Source organism: Wasmannia auropunctata, unplaced genomic scaffold (assembly GCF_000956235.1).
Source record: "Wasmannia auropunctata unplaced genomic scaffold, wasmannia.A_1.0 LD335996.1, whole genome shotgun sequence".
In the NCBI taxonomy this organism is placed as follows: Eukaryota; Metazoa; Arthropoda; class Insecta; order Hymenoptera; family Formicidae; genus Wasmannia; species Wasmannia auropunctata.
In genome coordinates, this window is record NW_012026894.1 from 427,415 (window position 1) to 433,975 (window position 6,561).

Consider the following 6,561-nt stretch of genomic DNA (forward strand, 5'->3'; position numbering starts at 1 on the left):
AGACAGGTTGTTCCGCTAATAGGCTGCACGTTCTCTCTATAATTTATTTAGAAGCGTACTGAATGAAGCGAGAAGAAGAGAAGGAGAGACAGAGCAGAACGCATAGAAATGGTCTGTGCAGAGGCAGCCCGCATTGCCTTTCTTCCTTGTGTCGTACACGCCTTTTACAACTGTCCACTCACGTAAAAGTCTATCGCTTGGCCACGCTTGATCGTTGAATCGACTCCGCCCGCGGCGATTCTGCCTGGCAATTCGCTGGAATAAATACTCTAATCAATCAGTTCTAAGGATAGTAATCTATTACACCGGATTAAATAAAACATTTGATAAGGTATTCCGTGTAGTCTCGTATAGGCTCTGCTGTAATGGTCTATATATACATAGGTGCATTAATGGTTTTTTTCCACGCTTCCAGCGATCTCTCGCTTGGTGCGATGCCGTGTTGAAAGAAGACATCGACGTGTGAAGAGAAGCCCGGTAGTCCTAAGCGCGCCGCACGGCTAAGGTCGTATAATCGGCGCAATTTTCACTCGTTATACGGCGCTAATTACGATTGGTCTCGGCGGCGGAGAGTGAAACTAAAGCTTCGAGCGCGCAAACAGTTTTGGCAAATAATTTATTCTTTCATTTCATTTCTTTGCCCACTCGCTCACCGGGCTCTCTGTTTATAACTCTCGCCGCCACCGCTGAAGATTAAAATGGTCCGAGATAATGAGAACTGTGTGGCAGACTTCTGGCATCCTTTCTCCCTCTCTCTTCTCTCTCTCTCTCTCTCTCTCTTTCTCACTCTTTTTCTTTCTCCCTGTCTCTTTTTGCCAATTTCTCCTTCTTCCTTCGCCTCGCGCCACACTTCGCGAGGAAACTCTTCGTATTACTTTCCCTCCCGGCAAACCGTTCTTCAGATTATTTCGTGATCGTCGAAAAAGAATCGCGAGAGTGCTCGAATTTTTAATCGCCTCCGTAAATATTTGTCTGCATAACTATCTGCATAATTATCTGGTTTGAGAAATTGCAATCCCTCTCTATTCTCAGGACATTGATCACAGCTCGAGAGATCGAAACTTTATTATTCGGACACATGGGAATACATGCACAAAATGAAATACTTTGACACGTAAAATTGTTTGTAGAATTATTTAATATGCGTGCATATACATGTTCCCGTCGCTTATACGAGCTGAGCAACATTATTCGGTATTTACGCAATTAATATTGATTCGCTAATCGGCTGGAAGTGATTGAAACATGCAGTCACGTAAATCCATTGTGTCAGCTTATATTCTCTGCCGTGTGTTGTACGCACACACGCCACGCTCTGTTACAAAATATTAATTTCGAAAAATGTCATATCTGGCGTGGAAAAATGTTATCTTTTGTAAAAGTTAATTTAATTATTTCATTGCGTGGCCCATTTTGAAAAACTTATCACGGCCTGCATTTCTATTGTAAAATTAAACTGTCTCTTTAAAATTTTTAATTTCAACTAAATTGTACATTCTATATAATTTTGCAATGCCAAATAACATTTTAATTGTATAAATTGGAAAAATTGTCGTCTATTCTTCTATTATTTTTGACAATTTATCCTTGTCTGTATTCATCAAACTGATTCACAATTATTGACACATATCGGATAAAAAAAAACTCGATGGTTTCGTTTCTAAAGTACTTTATCGCCGTTTTTATAAATGTGAATTAATTACTTTATGCAACAAACGGCGTTCCCTTGTGTTATCTCGACCGAAATTAGTTTTGCGATGCAATGTCAATATTCGCGCAATAATAAAATTGTATGCGATATGAAATGCAAATGCGGTTAAAAAGTACGCACTACGTTCACTTCACTTGCATCGCACAGTGCATATATTGTGAATTACCGAGCGATGTGCGACAAAAATCCGTATCCATATAGAGGACTGCGGTGTAATTTTAATTCCTTGTATTTTGCAACCATTTTTAAAAATATCTCTCTATTTGACTAAAAATTTTAGTCTGAAACCACATTCAATTAACGATAATGTGAATTATTTACTGTTATATTTATTATTTTGTTTAAAGATTTAAAATTTAAAAATTTGTCTGTAATAAATAGATATATTATGTATGTCATTTGGACAATTTATTGTCAGAGGTGCTTTTTAATTTCTTTAATAAACATTAATGAAAATAAACTTACTTGTAGTGCACCTATTGGAACTTACGTATGTTTAATTTATTATAAGGGCTCCGTATATGGTATCACTGGCATAATAGATATAGATATCGCGAAGAGCAAGATGGAGAATTTAATTTGCTGGGCTTCTGATTTTATGACGCCGTCGACGTGGAAGATTTCGGTACCTACCGAAAGCCAAAAGGGCATAATGGCATCTCCGCTAATGGCATCGGTCTCGTAAACTTCATTAAGATCGGCAATATCGTATCCGTGCCGGGCGTGTGTGCGCGAGGTCACGAAAGTAATCAGGGATCAGGGACTTTCAATTAGAAATGCCTCTCGTTGGCTTCCATACGCTGGCCGCAATCAAACGAGTGGCAAACGAGATTGATTAATGGGATTAGAAGACCTGTGAGTCGCGCTGGTATTGCTTATTCTTAATAATTTTGATGAGGGGGGGGAGAGGAGCCAATCGGTTTTACGATCAAACGAGGAAACTGTATAGGCCTTCTCCTTTGGCCTTCTCGTGCGCGTTACATACGCACAAGAGCCGGCCGCGAATTGTTTGCGTGGCAAATAACGATTTTAATTGAGCCGATTCTCTGCCCAGAAAATTGGGAATTATTTATGCGCGCGCTTGTGCACCGCCACGGGTAAACGAGTGACCTCCCTTTCAAAATCGAAACGGTATTACTGGCGTTTAATAACAGAATTATCACGACGTCCATGACCCGGCAATAAAATATACAGATGAAGCTGATTATATTAATTAGCCATAAAAAATCAACGCAAATGTTAATTAGCGCAGTCATCGGGGCGACATTAAAATACGGACATGAAACGTTAATTTCAAAACAATTTATTTATTTTACCGCGAGAAATTGGCGCAGTTGGCGTAGACAATGCTTTCTCTCTCTCTCTCTCTCGCTCTCTCTCTCTTCCTAGACCTGGGCTCTCTCTAGATATTGACAAACTTTCTCTCGAGTTCGACACGGTAGGTACTCGATACAATTAATTTCGAGACTACCAAGACGAGGCTTACACGGGATCAACCTCGCCCAACAGCGTTACTCACGTCTTGCACGGCATTGACGTGCAAGCAAGGTGAAAATGGGCGCGGCAGTGATGTTTCCCTGGCGTTACAACGCTATGGATAATTGGTTCTAATAGGCACTCCAGGGCCGACTGCCGTTACCAACGAGATGTTGGCCGATGAGGAGAGCCTTTCTTTCTCCCCGCTATCTTCCTCGTTGGAGGCGAGGGGCCGATACGTTTCCAGCTACATACACACGGCCTCTTCGATCTCCATCGTGTATACACGATGTCCCATTACGTTACGCGCACGCTAACTGTTGTCCGTTACATTTATATCCCCCGGCTGTCCGGAGGTAATGGCCCGATCGCCTTCGACATTGCACGTTCGGGAGAACCAGATCGGCAAGTGGGCAATCCAACGAATTACAATCTCATGAACCAAAATAACAAACATTTAATTAAGTCTCGTTACATTACCCACAATTTTGCAAATATTACATTCGCTCTTACATTGATCCTTAATGTTTCTGTTTTTTTGTTTTTAAGAATTACAGACGGTGTGATTATAAATATCGCAGTGAGACAACAAAAAATTGATAACATTAAAACACCGTAGAAATAGAAAAATAAATAGAAAGGATTGTTTAAAAGATAGCCAGAGGCTTCGCGTTACGATGCAGCGATGAATCTTATTCCGATGCGCGTTCGGAATTTTGTGTAACTGCGTATCTAAACGAAAATCTCGAACTTTTGAACGAACGCCGAAGGCATCTAAGTACTTGACATTCGAACCGGGTTGCCTCATATTCTTTTACGATCGCTATAGCGGCTATAGCCCTTCACTTTGATAAGACGAGTTTGCAATCGATACTTCGCGAAACTTTGTCGACACGTGTAACGCCAAAGTTTCCGGATCCGCAGGACGGACAGATACCGCTTTTCTATTTACTATTTATTGCCCGTGTTTCGCAACTAAAGATATTGCGGATGTTAGAGCAAAGAAATACACGAGAACAACTGCTTGCATTTCAAGTGAGAAGTTTGCATTAGCTTTTTAGATCATATTGTGTATTCGAGATTTTTCTATGTAACAATCGTAAAGGTTATAAAATATTATCAGACTTTTTGTTTTGAGAGATTATCTTTTTTGCAAATAATGATTATCTGTAAATAAAACATGACGTGTACGAAACGTGTTCTCTGGGCTTCTTGAGTAATATTTTTTCATTTTATTTTACGAGCTTGATGCTACTCGGTTTTTCATGACGATTTGCAGCGGACGATGCAATTTTCACATAGTCTGATATGAATCACAGTTTGCGCCGTGAGAGAACGCATATGAAACTTCGTAAAGACGTGGAATAATATTCGGTAACATTTGTTATTCCATTCCTCACATCACCGAACTTGCGTGATACCCTCATTCGAGAGTATTGAAGTCGCGACTGTAAGGAGACAGCTGCGTCCTACGATTTAATGAAGTTAAAGAGTCCCCCAATAAAGCACGCGCTTTCACATATTTGACGTTACAACACTGAAAGTTAAACCCGCCGATTAACTCGTCGAGTAAATCGCGCGCGAATTTGAGATCTCCGCGTAACTCTGATCGTATTCCGGGTCTACGTCACTCCCCCGTCTGGAATTGGAACGTTTAAATAACACGGGAGCGCGTGTAACTTCAACGCAGACACGTTGGATCCAAGTCGGAGCATCAGCGACTCCGGTGTACCCGGATGTTTGATGGCCCATTTTCGCCCGAAACTCCGCCGAAACGGATGCGCGACGCAGCGTATACGCGCGAAGCGCTGCAAGACTCACGGCCGCCGTGGAGTCGGGGCGGTGATCGGTGGATATGTTATGCAAATTCAATTTGCGTTGAATACCGTGGTGCGGTACGCGCGCGCGCGCCTCGGCGCCTAATTTCGCCCCAGAACGAAATTATAAGCCTGTGGCACAAGATGTACGGCGACATCGCCGCGCATTTAGCGTGCAGCGAGTAACGTTCGCAGCGGTGTTTACGACCGCAAACGTCGTTCTCCTTCGCCGATTCGCGTCCTCGATTCTGCCTCTATCTTTCTCTCTCTCTCTCACACACACACACACACACATTCTCTTTCTCTCTTTCTCGCGTATCTAAAGTATAATTGCCACTCGAGGCAATTTTAAGTGTAGCGGAGAAGTTACGGAATCTCGACCGAGAAGATTTTCGGGGAGCAACTGTTGTAAGGGGCGAAGGCGCGCGGCTTTACCAAGTTGTAGGTACGCGAAAGGCTGATCCGAAAGGCTAATTACAGCGTTTCTCTAGCTGTTCCTAGCGAAGCGAGAGAGTCGCACTTCAACTACCGTCTGGCGCTCGAACGAATCCTCACGACTCTTAATCGCCGATGGTTAATTCGATCCGGAGATAATTCGGGTCTTGAGAGAGTTCATGGGAAATGTATACTGTAGCGCGGTTTAATAATCTGCAAGATATGCAAGGACATTAATTAAGGTCGAACCGTATTGCGTTTCCGCAGATGGAAATTGGAAACGCGCGGCGCGCTTTGTGTGCGCGAGCCAAGTGCGATACGCAAACGTGACGGATTAACCGCAACGATGAACGAGCGTGTATTGATAGAGCGAAATTCCCGGAACAGCGCATGGCGCATAGACGCAGCATATAGGTAAATGCTAATGGAGCTTGAAAAAAATTACACTTCCATCATTGGAGCTCTATCCGTGAGTCTCGGATCACGCGGCAAATTAATGCCTTGTCGACCATTATCCTCTTGTGCTCCGCGTTGTTTCGCTGTCTGTCCGTTTGAATTGCAGATAGACCATCGCGGATACGAAGGTGCGCACAGTTTAGAAACTCGCCACGCCACAACGTGCGTGGTACGTTTCTGCGATTTCGATATTTCATCCGTCGGCAAATAATTATGCTAAATGTCGAAATTGCTGAACACAGTCGCCGGTCTGTCACGAAATAAATAACGGGTCATAATTCATCGCAACAGCACGGCCGGAATTAAAGACAAATATTTGGGTGTGATTTGCCAATATGTCGCGTCTAGTTTGATGATACGTCTATCAAATATTGATGCTCGTCATAGATTGACGAATATCAACGACGTAATATCGTTTGTCGATGATCGTAATTTCGGCACCGCGATATATCCTTCGAAAACACTTAGTCGCAAAGGAATTAATAACGAAATAAATATCTCTATATGCAAAAATATGAAAAATAAAGATAATAAAAGGAATTCTTACTTTATATACTTTCATTTGCAAAACTTTCTTGAGCATCTCCGTCAGAGTATATGCTGATCGTCATTATTATGTTGAAAGAAATGCAGATTTTTCAAAGGATCGCGAGAAAAGTAATTTTC